The sequence below is a fragment of the Chrysochloris asiatica genome, unplaced genomic scaffold (assembly GCF_000296735.1).
Source record: "Chrysochloris asiatica unplaced genomic scaffold, ChrAsi1.0 scaffold00032, whole genome shotgun sequence".
In the NCBI taxonomy this organism is placed as follows: domain Eukaryota; kingdom Metazoa; phylum Chordata; class Mammalia; order Afrosoricida; family Chrysochloridae; genus Chrysochloris; species Chrysochloris asiatica.
Window position 1 is genome coordinate 23,400,420 of NW_006408550.1, and position 16,633 is coordinate 23,417,052.

Here is a 16,633-nt window from a genome sequence, read left to right on the forward strand (position 1 = left end):
CCCTTGAGTGAGTCTGGACTCATAGAGACCCTGTATATGGTTTCCAAGGAGCAACTGGTGAGCTTGAATCTCCAACCTTGTGGTTCAATCCGACTTTGCAGTCCAGAGTTTTAATCCACAGTGTCTGTCACACACAATCAGCTATAAGGTTCCGAGTTTGTGCTAACAGTCTTTGAATGACATTAAAAAATCAAAATATCACCAAAATGCACTAGAAATATTGTTTTATACTCTTTTCCTCCTTTTCCCTGTCATTAAATAACTTACTGTAACTCTTTCCAAGCACTCTATCACTTAATATATACAAGGGGACTTCAAAAAGTTCATGGAAAATTGAAATAAAAAGATGATGGAATTTTCTCATAAACTTTTAGAAGCCTCCATGTGTGTGTTTGTGTAGTAGTATTTTAGTTTAAAACCCAACCTAAAAGCATCTGTTTGATTTTCAGTTGATTCCAATTGAGGAGGACCCCATATGTTAAGAGTAGAAGTGAATTACATTTCTTGGCTATAATCTTGATGAAAGCCAATTACCAGGTCTTTTTTCCATAGAACAATTGGTTGGATTTGAACCACTAAATGTTTAGTAGGCTGAGCACAAACCGTCTACCGGTATACCATTAACTAACCTATAGCTCATTTACTAGCATAAGACTAAGCTATTTCCTCATAAGAAAATTTGAATGATGAAATTACTATTGAAAATTTTATTTCTCTAATTTAAACATTGATGATCTGAAAAACTATAATTGACAGACTGGGGTACAAGACACTTGGAAAAGAAGAGGATCAATGTTCTAATGTGATAGGTTGTCACAACGGCTGCACGGTGGGTTCAAACAAAGCAGGACTGTAAGTGGCGAAGGAGCAGGTGTTGTTTCCTTCTGTTATATGTGGTGTCACTATGAGTCAGAAGGAGATCTGGTAGCATAATGGTTACGAATCGGGCTGTGAACCGCAAGGTCAGCAGTTCGAAACTACCAGCTGTTCCATGGGAGAAAGAGGAGGCATTCTGCTCCCGTAAAGATTTACAACCTCGGAAACCCTGTGCAGGGTTGCTATGAGTCAGAACCGACTCCACGGCACTTAACAACTATGAGTCAGAACTTACTCTGTAGCATCTAACACCAACAAGCATAAAAATGGAAAATTAGAGACTTAATTAGCATCATTTCCATTTGGCACTCCTTGTGTGGTGCTGTAGGATAAACACTTACCTGCACCTGCAATGTTAAAGGGTCAAATCCACCAGGTGTTCCTTGGAAAAAGGTTTCAATACAATACAATACAGTATTGTTCCTAGTCAAAACAGACTTAGTGGCACTTAACAACAACAATTAACAGAAAGTGTTAAATATGCTAATTATTCATTTATAGTTAGTGTTTGTAATTGTTAAGTGCTGTGGAGTTGGTTCTGACTCATAGCTACTCTGTATAGGGTTTCCAAGGAGCAACTGGTGTGTTTGAACTGCTGACCTTGCACTTTTTGTTTGTCAAGCAGACCTTTTGGTCCAGTGCTTATCCCAAACCACCAGTATGGATGGTAAAAATGAGTTTTCAACAGCAAATTATTGTTGATGTTAATATATCCCATTGAGTAAGTTCTGACTCATAGCAACCCTGTATAGGGTTTCTGAGGAGCAGATGAGTTTGAATCACAGACTTTGTGATTAGCAGTTCAGTGCTTACCATACAGGACTCCTGGAAAAAAAAATTGTTGCTGTTGTTAAGCTCCATCTGGTCGATTCTAGCTCATAGCAACCCTGTATAGGGTTTTCAAGAAGCAGCTGTGGGTTTGAGCCTTGTGATCAGCTGTCTGGTTATTTACCCTACAGCACCAGGCCAGCTCTGGTAGCGTAGTGGTTATGAATCGGGCAGTGAACCTTAAGGTCAGCAGTTTGAAACTACCAGCCGCTCTGCGGGAGAAAGATGAGCCGTTCTGCTCCTGTAAAGATTTACAGCCTCAGAAACCCTGTACAGGGTCGGAACCGGACTCAAGGGCACATAACAACAATAACACCAGGCCAGACTAACAACAAATGGGGCAGATGAATATTCATTTTTACTTTCTCTTTAACTGAATGTTTTCCTGGATTCCTGGTGTGGCTCAACTTGACTGGAGGCAAACATTCAGAGCACTTCCCAGCAAGCAGCTGATTCAGGCTGAGATCTTTGGTGTTAATGCCCCTGACCAGACTTTGCTGATTTTCTGACCTCCTTGCTCTTTAAGGGTTTGCACCCAGAATACACAGGGTCACTTCTTTTTTAAATCCATACTGTACTGATGCTGTTGGATAAGCACTTGACCAAAAGGTCAGTTTGAACAACAAAAATAAAACAGTGAAAAAGGAGGATGAGAGAAGAATTGGTGCATTTGAATTTGGTGTTGACAAAGAATATTGAACGTACCATGGACTGTTCCAGAATGAAGAACTCTGCACTGTCAGAATTCTCAGAATGTTCCTAAAAAGTGAGGACAGCAAGACTTTGTCTCATGTAATTTTGATAAGTTAAAAGGATGGGTCAGATCCTGAAGAAGGGTGTGTGCTTGGTAAAGTAGAGGGTCAGTAAAAAGGAAAAAGACCATCAAAGGCAGTGGCTGAAACATGCACTCAAACACAGATTTCAAAAATAGGTTTTAACTATTGTGAGGATGACACAGGACTGGATAGTGTTTCGTTATGTTGTACATGAGTTATGTTGTTATATTATGTTGTCATTATGTTGTTATGAGGTCATTATGAGTCAGAACCATCTTAATGGCAGCTAACAACAACAAAAGATAAATCAAAGACTGGGGCTAAGCTATTTATTGGGTAATTGTCAACTTCAAAACTCTATGATTGTGTGAAATATGGAATATATTTTAAGCGATTCAAACTTAAGAAAAACAAAGGTTAAAAGTACTCCAAATTTCTATATTCTTTTTAAGTCACTTCCTGAAAAAAACACTCAAAACTTAGACTATGGCCCTTAGACACCCTCCAAGTCTGGAAGTGAACTTTCCATGAATTCTCATGTCTAGACTTTCAACCAATAATGGTTGTTGTTGTTAGTCAGCTTTCACTTAACAGTAATCCTGTATAGGATTTCCAAGTTTCAGCTGGTGGATTTGAACCATCAACCTTGCAGTTAGCAGTCAGTCCAGTGCTCATTCAACAGTGCCATACCTGGAATCCAGGTATGCTTATAAAGTAAATAACAACAACAGGTAGATACATATGCCTCAGAATAATCCAAGATACTGGACCAAAAGAGCAGCATTTTCCCAGGCCCAAAGCTCAGAAGTCAGGAAAGAAACAGAAAAAATGACAAATACAAATGGAAAACCAGGAATGAAGTAGGCAGTGTGCCTGTTGCATTGTGAGGATTTCAGTCAGTGATATGAAACAAAATGTTTATAAATGTGTTGAATGGTATATTGATTTGCTCTTTAACTTTCACCCAACTCACAATAAAGTTAATAAAAAACTACCACCACCACATCAGCAAAAAAATTTGATAATTGAAAACAGGAAACAAGCATTTACTATCTCTCACTATCCTTTCACTCTCCTAACTTCTGGTAGGAAAGTTTTCTAGGTTGAGGATGATTTGCTTGGGGCTATATAATTTCTTATATAATTCATACAATATCCTAACCTTTCATTTGTTCATATATTTCACTTCCTGTTATATTTATAATTTCTTGCAGTTCTTAAAATCAGAAAGCTGTGCAATGTATTACTTAATGACTCTTCACACCATAGTTTACTGAATGACTGGGTAGATCTATGCAAATGTGAAGTTTTGTGGCTCACCATGGGGACTGGAAGCATCTGTAGTGCCAAGAGAATTAGACAATGCCATGGGCTTCCTAAGCCACAGAGTGAGAAAGTTGAGCACCATCAGGCCAGAAGTTCACTTATGGAGTAGGTTGCCTCTAGGCACTTAATTGGGGGCAGGTAGGTTTGCCAACCTACAAGATTAGATCTGAGCATTTATGGGCTGAAGTTCATCTAAGAGAAGGGTTCTCTTTGAGCTTTATAATATTGGATGAACAGGACAGAGGCCAAGTAGCCATGTGGCAGAGCAGCCAAGGACCAAAAAGAACTGTATTCTAAGCATTTCTGACTGTAGGCAGTAACCTGCTAAATTCCCTAATAGCCCCATTAAGCGTGAACAAATCTGTGATTGTGTGTGGTCATTGCAATGAATTATAAAACCCAGCAGAGAAGTAGAGTGTGCCTGGGAGGCACAGTTGGTGTCATCATTGGTAAAAAAGGTTGGAGGATGGAGGCATATCTGACCTCAGCCTCATCAGGCTAACCTCAATCAGCCTTGAGCTAATGCTGAGTGTGATTCTTCACCTTGGTGAAGCCAGAGGAGATCAGATGCCACTCTCATACCATTTTTACCCAAAGTAACTTAGTAATTTGCAGTTGTGGGGTTTTATTTTCTTGGAGAGGGTAGAAAAGAAAGAGGAATGAAAAAAAAAAAAAGCCTTGGATGATGTCCATGTTGTGGCTACTTCGAGACAAGCCCTACAAGAATGAATACGGGTAGAATGTTATTAGTCCCATGTTATTGTTGTTGTTAAGTGCTATTGAGTAGGTTCCAACTCACAGCAACCTTGTATAGCATTTCCGAGAGGAGTCGCTGACCCATGTTGTTGTTGTTCTATGCTGTGGAGAGCTCATTAAACGGCAGTAAAGAAAGAAAAGACAAAAAGGATATCAGAACAGAGTCTGAAAATTGCTCTTTAATGTAGAGAAGCTAAAGCAAATGAAAGATGTAAAGTAAAAGACTTAAACAGAAAATTTCTAAGGATAGTTTGAGAAGGCAAACATGTACTGTAGTAAAACATGCAAGGCTTGTGAGAAAATCAAAAAGGAAGATACTTAGAATTTCTCAATCTGGAAAAAAACTAAGGGAAAAATATAGCCTTAGGTTGCAATATTGAAAGATTCTGTGGGCAAGATATTTAACAATTAAAGAAGCATCAAAAGATGATGGAAGGAATATACAGAGTCAACGTACCAAAAATAAATAATCAATGTTCAGCCATCTCAAGAGGTAGCATATGATCAAGAATCGATGGTATTGCCTGATGCACAGAGCTTCCGAGGGTGCCGGACGCCCTACTGTCACCATGAAGTTCAACCCCTTCATGACCTCGGACCGCAGCAAGAACTGCAAGCGCCACTTCAATGCTCCCTCGCACGTGCGCAGGAAGATCATGTCGTACCAGGTGTCCCAGGAGCTGCGGTGGAAGTATAACGTGCGCTCCATGCCCATCCGCAAGGACTACGAGGTCCAAGTGGTTCGAGGACACTACTAAAGATCAGCAGATTGGCAAGGTAGTTCAGGTGTACAGAAAGAAGTATGTCATCTACATTAGAGGGTGCAGCATGAGAAGGCTAATGGGACAACTGTCCGTGTGGGCATTCACCCAAGCAAGGTGGTTATCACCAGGCTCAAACTGGACAAAGATCGGGAAAAAAAATTCTTGAACACAAAGCCAAATCCAACAAGTTGGAAAAGAGAAAGGCAAAATAAGGAAGGACTTATTGAGAAAATGCACATCTCTGCCTCCATCTCAGCCATCACTGCTTATCTGGGAAGGGTCCCACTCTCACTAGTATTTCTTAATTATGGTGTCCATGTACTCCATAAAGTTACAGAATCTTCATTAAATAAATATTTTGTGGTAAGGCTTAAATGATATATTTAATTGTGGCATGTTTGCCAGAAGATGTGAGTACATAATTATTTAGGACAACAGTTTTTCACTACAAATCTGGTGAAGCATGATGTTTAACAAGTTATGTAAGATTTTTCAGGGGTGGGGGTTTGCTTCAAGTAAAATGGAGCACAAGAAAGTGTACTGAACCAATTTGATTGGCATGCCTAAAAATTTACAACCCAAGAATGAATATAAACTGTATGGAACCACAGTTTAGCCCTAGATTTCAAGCATAGTGTGTGCTCCTTGGAAACTCTTCAAGATGACTTTGGAATATTTCATTTCCATTTTATTGGTATGTGTTATTGGTATGTGCTTCTGTAAATCTTCCTTTGCAACTTTGATTACCAACATTATGCATAAAAATTGGAAATGTTTCCTAACTGTAAAAAATGAACAACAAAAAAGAATTTATGGTATGGAAGGAAAAGATCTCCTCAGCACTAAAGGCACTGGTGAAAAACCATGACTTCAAACACTGACAGAATGTTACAATGATCTAATGCAGTGCTGGAGACACTGACTCCTCTATGTCAAGAAATGTGTAAGACAGCTGCTTGGCCACCTGATTGGAGGAGATCTATATCTGTGCCCATTCCAAAGAAAAAGGACACACTGGAATGAGGAAATCATTGAACAGCATCATTAAAATCACATACAAGTGAAATGTTGCTGAAGATAATTAAAAAAAAACAAACAAAACGATTTCAGCAGTATATTAACAGGGAGCTGCAGAAATTCAACCCAGATTCAAAAAAGTATTTGGATAGAGGAATATCATTATTGACATCAGATTATCTTGGTTTATTTCAGAGAATGCCAGAAATATTTTTAATTGTGCTTTATTGACTTTGCAAAAACTATATGGACCATAACGAATTAAGGTAACATTGGGGAAAAAGGAAATTGCAGAGCACTTACTTGTGCTCCAGAGGAAACTGTAAATAGAACACAAGGCAGTCATTTGAACAGAACAAAGTTTACAATCCGGAAATATATGCATCATGGTTGTATCCTTTCACCGTGTTTATTCAATCTGTATGCTGAGGAAATAATTCTAGAAGCTGGACTATATGGAAAACATGCCTTCAGGATTGGAGGAAGACTCATTAACAAACATGTGATATGCAGATGACAAAACCCTGCTTCCTGAAAACAAAGAAGGCTTGAATCACTTACAGATGAATATCAAAGAATTCAGCCTTCAACATGGATTACAACTCATTGTAAAGGAAACAAAAATCCTGATAACTGGACTAGTAAATGGCATCATAATAAACAGAAAAATGACTGAAGTTGTCAAGCATTTTATTTTATTTGGATCCAAAATTAATGTTCGTGGAAGTAGCAGTCAAGAAATTAAAGGATATATTGAATTGGCAAATCTGCTGCAAAAGACTTCTTTAAAATGTTCAAGAACAAAAATGTCTCTTTGATAACTAAGTTACCATGAAGTCTTGGGATTTTTTTATTGAATCATGTAACAGTTGGACAATAAATAAGCAAGACGATAGAAGAAGCAACACATTCAAATGATGGTATTGGGGAAGAATATTGAGAGTAACATGAGTTGCCAGAGAATAAATGAATCTGTCTTGGAAGAAATACGCCCCTGAGAAAGGAGAATAGCAAGATTTGGTCCCATTTCCTTTGGACATGTTATCAGGAGGGACTAGTCCTTGGAAAATGGCATCATGCTTGGTAAAAAAGAGGGTCAGTGAAAAAAAAGAAGACTCCCACCAAGGTGGATTGGCACAATAGCGGCAACAATGGACTGAAGCATAGCAACGATCCTCAGGACGGTACAGCACCAAGCAGTGTCCTTTCTTTTGTACATCTAGTCACTATGAGTCAGGGCCAATTTGACCTAGCAACAACATAGATCGTACAAGGGTACCTGAAAGATGAAGACGAACACAGCAAAATATGCTGAAAAATAAAAAATATATATTTTCATTAAAATTTTATCTAGAAATATTTTCCTTTAATGATACATTTTTAAGAAATAAGATCAAATCCCATCCCAAGAGATATTTGCGTCAGGTTTTAATCTAATATCCTTCCCTGCTTTGGAAGGATATGATGTCACCTGATATGTACAACAGTACAAAAATGTATGTGGGAAACCGAATTTTTTTCATGAGCTTTTTGAAACTTCCTCCTATTTAAACTTTGTAGAAAAAAGACATCATAATAGAATTGTGCTGAATATATAAGAAGACTACAAAGGAGGAATAATTATAATGCATGGTTCTTTTATCTAACATAAAGTCAAGCAATTTCACTCAAATAAATTTTATAAACAAAGTCATCTTTTTATTTCTGCACATGAGAAACCAAAACACTCCATAAGCCAAATAGAACAGTAAGAACTTTCAGTTTCTTAAAATATCATCGGTATTTTTTAACTGAATATTTGTAAATCACATGTAAATTATCTTTAGTATTAAATATGTTATTTAATTACATATATTAAATAAATATTAAATATTTTACATTTATTAAACATTTTACATATATTAAACAAATATATTACATATATTAAACAAAGTAGACATGTTTATTTTGATTGGATAATTTTAAATGATCAGTGAACTTCAAAAGGTTAGTTTGAATTGTAATTTTCTACTCCCCATGAAAATTGATATATTGTATTTGCCTTAGAGTTAGATAAATCATTTAGACTATTAATTATATTTGCCAATATTTAACCAGATATATTCAGTCATGTGGAGTCCTGGTGTGGCATTGCCAGTTAATGTAATGTACTGCAATGTCCGTTTGAACCATGAGGTCGGTAGTTCAAGCTCACCAGCTGCTCCTCAGAAACACTATACAGGGTCATTATGAATCGGAACCGACTCAACAGCACTTAACAACAACAGGCAATCAGATATTTAACTACATATATCATTAAAACCACATATTTCTAGAAAACACTAATCAGAGTATTTTTTATAAACCTGAAGTTTGGGGTCCAGATTATGTACAGTTATATCACATTTATTTAAAAAGAAAAGATAATGCTGTCTATCACATTCCATCATTGTTGTTGTTGTTGTGTGCTGTCAAATCAGTTCCAACTCCTAGCCACCCTGCACAGGGTTTATGAGCTCTGCTGGTGGGCTATCATCCCAGTGCTTATCTTACAGTGCCAGACCAGGACTCATGGGATCAATGGTGGTGGTGGTAGTCGTGAGCCATCAAATTAGTTCTTACTCATAACGACCCTGTATAGGGTTTCCAGTTATAGGAGCAGAAAGCCTCATCTTTCTCCTGTGGAACAACTGGTAGATTGTAACTGCTGACCTTGTAGTTAGCAGCCCAGTTCATAATCCACTGCATTCCCAGGGTCCCTCATGGGATCTGTAGAATGCTATAAATGTGAAGAATAGTGGAAAGGAATATTAGGGGGTGTTTGCAATAAAACTCAGTATGCTTTTATTTGTCCATGCACAAAGTTTAGAAATTAGGAAGATTTAGGAAAGAAGGAGAAGTGGTAATGGGAAACACAGGGAGGAAATGGAATGAGTGATACTAAATTGTGGGGCTTGCAATCAATGACCTGAAACAAAATGTGCATGGATTGTTGAATAGAAAACTGACTTTTTTTTTTTTTTTTTTCTGCAAAACTGCTCAATTCACAATGAAAAGTAAACAAGCAAAGAAAAAAAAATCAATATACTCAAGTGTTTGGCGCCTATGTGTATGTGTTTAGAGCATTTTAAAATCATCTAAAGTAAAGAACATGGGCTTCGTAGTCAGTAGCCTAGACTACAAATAAATGTTAGCTTTGCCATGTTCGATAGGAGGCAAGTCATAGCTTCTGTAAGTTTCTGTTTCCTTATCAGACCCCAGCAATTCATAAAGCACTTGCACAATTTTGATTTTAATTTTATTTTGGGCTATGTATGTAAGATGGACAATATATGGAATAAAGAAACCTGCTTTAAAGCACAGATCCCTGGGAGTCCACTAGGTACTCTGAGGGAGATGATGGGGTTTCTGCTCCTTTAACAATCTGGAGCCTTGGAAACTCTATACAGGGGCACTATGAGTTGGAATTGACTCACGGCACACCACCACCACCACATTTAAGCCAGGAGCTCTGGTGGCATTGTGGATTACATGGGGAGCTGTTAATCACAAGGTCAGCAGTTCAAATCCACCAACCATTCCACAGGAGAAAGATGAGGCTTTCTGTCTCCAAATATTTATAGCCTTGGAAACCGTCAGCAGGGTCGTTATGAGTCAGAGCTGACTCCAGGGCACACCCACTTCTCTCATCACCTTACAGTCTTTCACAAGAACATTCAATAAATTGTAAGTATCATTACTTTATATATTTAACTTTGGACCAGGTACAGAGCAAAGGCTTCAAAATCATCTTTAAAATTCACTATAGCTCTATGAGACATTGTTGCTGTAGTTGCTAAGTGTTGTAGAGTTGGATCCAACCCATAACGACACTGTATTGGGTTTCTGAGGAGTAGCTGTTGAGCTGTTGAGCTTGAACTGACCTTGCAATTTAAACAGCTTTGTAGTCTGGAGCATTAACCCACAGTACCAACGAAGGATGCTGTTGTTGTTGTTAGGAGCCATCGAGTCTGTACTGACCCACAGCAACCTTATGAACAGGAGAACGAAACACTGCCCGATCCTGGGCCAACCTCACTATTGTTGCCACACTGGACTCCATCAATGCTGCCACTTGGCCAATCAAGTGGGGGTCTTCCTCTTTTTCTCTGACCCTCTACCTTACCAAACATGATATCCTTCACCAGCGACTGCTCCCTCCTGACAATATGTCCAAAGTATGAGAGATGAAGTTTGGTCATCTTGGCCTCTAAGGAGCACTCTGGCTGCACTTCTTCCAAAAGTTTCAATATTCTCCTCCAACACCATAATTTAAAGGCATCAATTCTTCTACAGTCTTCCTTATTTGCTGTCCAGTTTTGCATGCATACGAGGTTATTGAAAATACTATGGCTTGGGTCAGGCCCACCTTAGTCCTCTAGCTGACATCTTTGCTCTTCAACACTTTAAAAAGGTCTTGTGTAGCAGATTTGCCTAATGAAATACGTCATTTGATGTCTTGACTACTGTTTCCATGAGTGTTGATAGTTGATCCAAGAAGAATGAAGTCCTTGACAACTTCAATATTTTCTCCATTGATAAGAATGTTGTTTATTGGTCCAGTGTTGAGGATTTTTGTTTTCTTGACACTGAGATATAATTCATATCAAAGGCTGTGCTCTTTGATTTCATCAGTAATTGTTTTAAGTCCTCTTCACTTTCAGCAAGCAAGGTTGTATCATCTGCATGTCACAGGTTGTTAATGAGTCTTCCTCTAATCCTGATGGCACATTTTCCTTCATAGAACCCAGCTTCTCGGATGATTTGTTCAGCATACTGGTTGAATAAGTATGGTGAATGAATACAAACTTGTTGCACACCTTTCTTAATTTTAAACCATTCAGTGTTCCCATGTTCTGTTTGAACAATTGCCTCTTAGTTCAGGTACAGATTCTTCATGAGCACAATTAAGTGTTCTGGAATACTCACACTTCGCTTGTCATGATCCACACAATCGAAAGCCTTTGTGTAGTCAATAAAGCGTAGGTAAACATCTTTCTGATATTCTCTGCTTTCAGCCAAGATCCATCAGACATCAGCAATGATATCCCTCATTTCATGGCCTCTTCTGAATCTGGCTTGAACCTCTGGAAGTTCTCTGTCAATGCATGATAGTAGCCATTTCTGTATTACCTTCGGTAAAACTTTACTCCCATGGGATATCAAAGAGATTGTCTGATGATTTCCGCATTCTGTTGGTTCACCTCTCTTTGGAATGGGCACAAATATGGATCTCTTCCTATCAGTCGGCCAGATAGCTGTCTTCCAAATTTCTTGGCAGAGATGAGTGAGTGCCTCCTGTGCCGCCTCATTTTCTTGAAAGATTTCAATATTTATTCCATCAATTCCTGGTGCCTTGCTCTTTGCCAATTCCTTCAATGCACATTGGACTTCTACCCTAAGTATCATTGGCTCTTGATCATATGCTACCTCTTGAAATGGTTGAACATTAACCATTTCCTTTTGGTACAGTGACTCTGTGTATTCCTTCCACTTTCTCTTGATGCTTTCTGCATCATTGAATAGTTTGTCCAGAGAATCTTTCAATAATGAAAGCCAAGGCTTGAATTTTTTTCTTCAGTTCCCCCAGCTTGAGAAATACTGAGAGTGTTCTTCCTTTTTGGTATTCTGATTCTAGATCTTTGCACATTTTATTGTAATATTTGGCTTTAGCTTCTTGAGCTGATCTCTGAAATTTTCTGTTCAGCTCTTGGACCTCTTCATTTCTTCCATTTGCTTTAGCATCTCTACACTGCAGAGCAAGTTTCAGTGTCTCTTCTAACATCCATTTTGACCTTTTCCTTCTTTCTTGTCTTCTCAATCACTTTTTGCTTTCTTCATGTATGATGTTCTTGATGTCATCCCATAACTCTTCTGGTTTTCAGTCTTTAGTGTTTAATGTATCAAATCTCTTCTTCAAATGATCTCTAAATTCAGGTCGGATATACTCACGGTCATATTTTGGATCTAATTGACTTGTTTTCATTTTTCTCAGCTTCAGTTTGAATTTGCATATGAGTAATTGATGGTCTGTTCCACAATCTAACCCTGGCCTTGTTTTACCTGATGATATGGAGCTTTTCCATCTTCTCTTTCCACAGTTGTAATCAATTTTATCTCTATGTTTTCCATCTGGCGAGGTCCATGTGTATAGTCGTCTGTTATGTTGTCTAAAGCAGGTATTTGAATCAACAAATCATTGGTTTTGCATTCTCCAGCATCATTTCTATCACCAAGGCCATATTTTCCAACTACTGGTTCTTCCCCTTTGCTCCCAACTTTGCATTCCAATCACCAGTAATGATCAATACATCTTGATTGCTAATTTGATCAATTTCAGATTGAAAAAGTTGGTAGAATTCTTCTACTTCATCCTCACTGGCTTTATTGGTTGGTGCATAAATTTGAATAATAGTGATATTAACTGGGCTTCCCTGTAGGCGCATGGATATTATCCTATCACAGATAGCGTTGTACCTCATGACTGATCTGGATATGTTCTTTTTGACAATGAATGAAATACCATTCCTATTCAATTTGTCATTCCTGGCATAATAAACCATGTGCTTGTCAGATTCAAAATGGCCAATACCAGTCCATTTCAGCTCACTAATGCCTAAGATATCTATATTTATGCATTTCATTTAATTTCTGACAACTTCCAATTTTCCCAGATTTATACTATTTCCATTTTATAGTTGCTTAATTAGATTAAGCAAGTTACCTGGTATCTTATAAATTAACAGTTATGGCCTTAGAATTTTAGTCCACTTTTTCCTTCCTTTACAATTTGTGCTGTTGACCATGTAATTTTTGTCAATGTCTAGCCTTTGGGGAAATGGTCACATACAGTTTAAAAGCACTATAATTGTTTTTGTTGTTGTTAAGTGCCATCGCATCAGTTCTAACCCATAGCAACCCTGTATAGGGTTTCTGAGGGGCGACTAGTAAGTCTGAAATGCCGACCTTGAGGATCAAACCAACTTTGCAGTCCAACTCACTAACCCATAATGCCACACCAGAATAAGTATACACGTCCTTTTTAAATAATACATTTTAGGAGTAAAGTTTCTGAGGTATTCTGTAGTAAATAGTCTTCTTTGAGTGTAGTTAAACCTGAAATTTCCAAACATACTTGAGGAAATAACATTTTATTATAGCGCTGATAGAGTAGTGGTTATGAATCATGCTGCTAATCTCACGGTTAGCAGTTCAAAACCTACCAGCTGTTCTGCAGGAGGAAGATGAGGCTTTCTGCTCCCGTAAAGATTTACAGCCTCGGAACCCTGTACAGCCTTGCTATGAGTCGGAACTGACTCCATTGCACATAACAACAACAACAACAACAATATCATTCTGTGGTAAGTGTGTATGTTGATGATACCAGAATTGTAGGCAAAATACTTAGTTGAAGCTGTAATTATATATATCAGATAATTGTATTGAACATGGGGTTTCAAGTTATTTGTGTCTGGCCAAGTGTCCTTTTGTTTCAGCATATAGCTCTAGTCACTAATGTTTGTTAAAGCCCTGGTGGTACTGTGGAACAAGCATTAGACTGCTAACCACGAGGTTGGTGTTTCAAAGCCACCAGCCTTTCCACCAGAGAAAGATGAGGCCACGTGCCCATAAAAATGTACAGTCTTGGAAAGGCTAAAGAGAGTTGGTATGAATGAGCATCAACTGGATGGCAGTAGCTATCACTCACTACAGAGTCCCTGGGTGGTGAAAACGGTTAAGAGGGCCAGCTGTTTAATTTGAAAGGTTGATGGTTTGAGTACATCAGCGGTGTCTCAGAAGAAAAGTTGGGTAAAATCTGCCATTGAAAATTCTATGGAGTATAGGTTTATTTTGTCATGAGTAAAAATGGGCTAGATTGCTTGGTTTCATTTTAGTTACTATAGTATATCACATACAAACCTTTGCAAATTATAACTAATACTACAATTCCTTTAAATAAGAGTCTGTAGATTTGTCAAGAAATCATATTGTGGTGTTGGTTGTGTTTCCTTTTCATGAAGCAGAGCTTCAAGAGAACCCCATTTTGAAAACAAAGATGTACAGCTACTTCCTGATTTTAATGCTGGCAGTGTTACACTAATGCTAAAACTGAAGGTGTTCAGCTATCATCTGGGTTTCTGACATTTGTTATTGATGCCTTTTAAGTAGCAGTCTTGGTATGGTTAAGTGAGAGAGGACAAGTGTGACGTACTTGGAGGTGTCAATAAAGAGAAGAGTTATAGGACTTGATGAAAGCTGACGAGTAGAGACTTACATACAGACTTCAGAAGCTATATAAAACAATTGTTCTCAGCAATTGTGGAGCACTCCGAGTAGTTTCACACTTCTTTCACATCTTTGTGAAACTAAAAAGAAATAAGAAAAATATGAACCATATGACTTCCAGCCATAAATAACTCCACCAGCAGTATAGTAAGGTGTTTTTCCCTGATAAATTTCATTTTCAATCACTGTTGCAACTTCAATCCCCCTTGAAGTTAAAGTATACTTTTTAGAACATGGAATAAGTGATAGAAACCAGCTCTGAGTAGTGTAATCAAATAGGGCAATTAATTAATTCAGTGTAAAAATTTTGGATATGTCACAAAATTGAAAAGTTGTTTTATAATAAGATGCAGAAAGGGATTGAACCAGGATAATTTCAGGGACTCCAGCATCTGGAGTTTATTCCAAGATGTACTTAACCAATAAAAGCTCAAAGTGTCTGTGACCCAAAATTTTAAGTTTTGCATTGCCATAAAGTAAAAATACAAATGTTCCCTACTTGGAGTAAGATTGTCCTTGCCCTTATTAATAAGTAGTAACCAAAGGGAGCAGTGTGTCAGCTCAGATATAACTTCTGGAGACTTTTACTATGATTATTTATACTTAATAAGAGACAATATTGAGATTAATCTCAGATTGGTCATATGCTTACTGTGTGACTTTGAGAAACTTCCTAAAATTTCCTTATCCATAAAAATATGGATAAACCAATACTTGCTAAATTGGATTCTTGTGATGATAATAAATTTTATAAAGTAAGTTCAAATGTGAATAGGAACCAGACAAGAATGCCCTTTATCATCAATCCTATTCAATATTTTGCTGGAAGTCTTAACCAGAACTATAATGCCAGAAAGGGAAATTTAAAGACACTCAAACAGGCAAGGTGGAAGTAAAAATATATTTGTAGATGATATGTTCCTGTACTTAGAAAATCCCAAGGACTTGGCTAGAAAGTTATTGTGACTTTTATAAAGATTCAGAGAAGTGGCAGGGTACAACAAGATCAACCTACAAAAATCAGTTGGTTTCTCTATACTAATAAAGAGAGCTGTGAAAAGGAAAGTAGGAAAACAATGTCATTTGCAATATGACCTCAAAATATGAAATACTTAGAAATAAATCTAACCAGAGAAACAAAAGATGTATAGAAAGAAAACTACAAAACACTACTACAATCAATACATACATACATACATACATACATACATAAATAAATAAGAGAGCTTACAAATATGGAAAAATAAACCATATACCATACACATTGATAAGAAGATTTAACATTATGAAAGTGTCAACATTATCCAAAGCAAAACTTACGTTGCAATATTGAAGGATTCTATGGGAAATTTTTCAGTAAACATAAAAAGAAAATGGAAGGGTTATACAGAATCACTGTACCAAAGAAAACCGGTCAATGTCCAATCATTTCAAACACATAATTGAGAACTTACGGCATTGAAGGCAGAAATCCAAGCAGCATTGAAGGCATTGTGAAAAACCAGATTTCAAGAATTGACAGAATACAAATTGAAATCTTTCAACAAACTGATGCAGTGCTGGAGACATTCACTTGTCTAAGTCAAGAAATTTGGAAGACAAGTTACCTGAACAACCAATTGAAAGAGATCTATATGTGCACTTGTTCCAAAGAAAAGTGACCCAGTGGAATATGGAAATCATTGAACAATAACACTAATATAATATGGAAATTAGTTTTGTGAAGATAATTTTTAAAAGGTTGCAGCAGTACAATGAGAGGGAGCTGTCAGAAATTCAACCCAGATTCGAAAGAGGACATTAAATAAAGGATATCATTGCTGATGTCAGATGAATTTTGACTGAAAGCAGAAAATACCAGAAAGATGGTTACTTATGCTCCATTGACTGTTGTTGTTGTTATCTGCCACTGAGTCAGATCCGAATCATAGCAACCCTCTCTAGGGTTTCTGAGGAGCAGGTGGTTGAGTTTGAACCGCTGACCTT

General features: G+C 37.5%; 1 pseudogene across 1 annotated transcript; it reads left to right on the forward strand.

The window, feature by feature from the left end:
- Positions 1-5,131: 5,131 nt before the first annotated feature.
- LOC102828240 lies at positions 5,132-5,621 on the forward strand (annotated as a pseudogene). The gene has a single exon (XR_438695.1). The product of XR_438695.1 is annotated as a ribosomal protein L26-like 1 pseudogene (transcript).
- Positions 5,622-16,633: the final 11,012 nt, after the last annotated feature.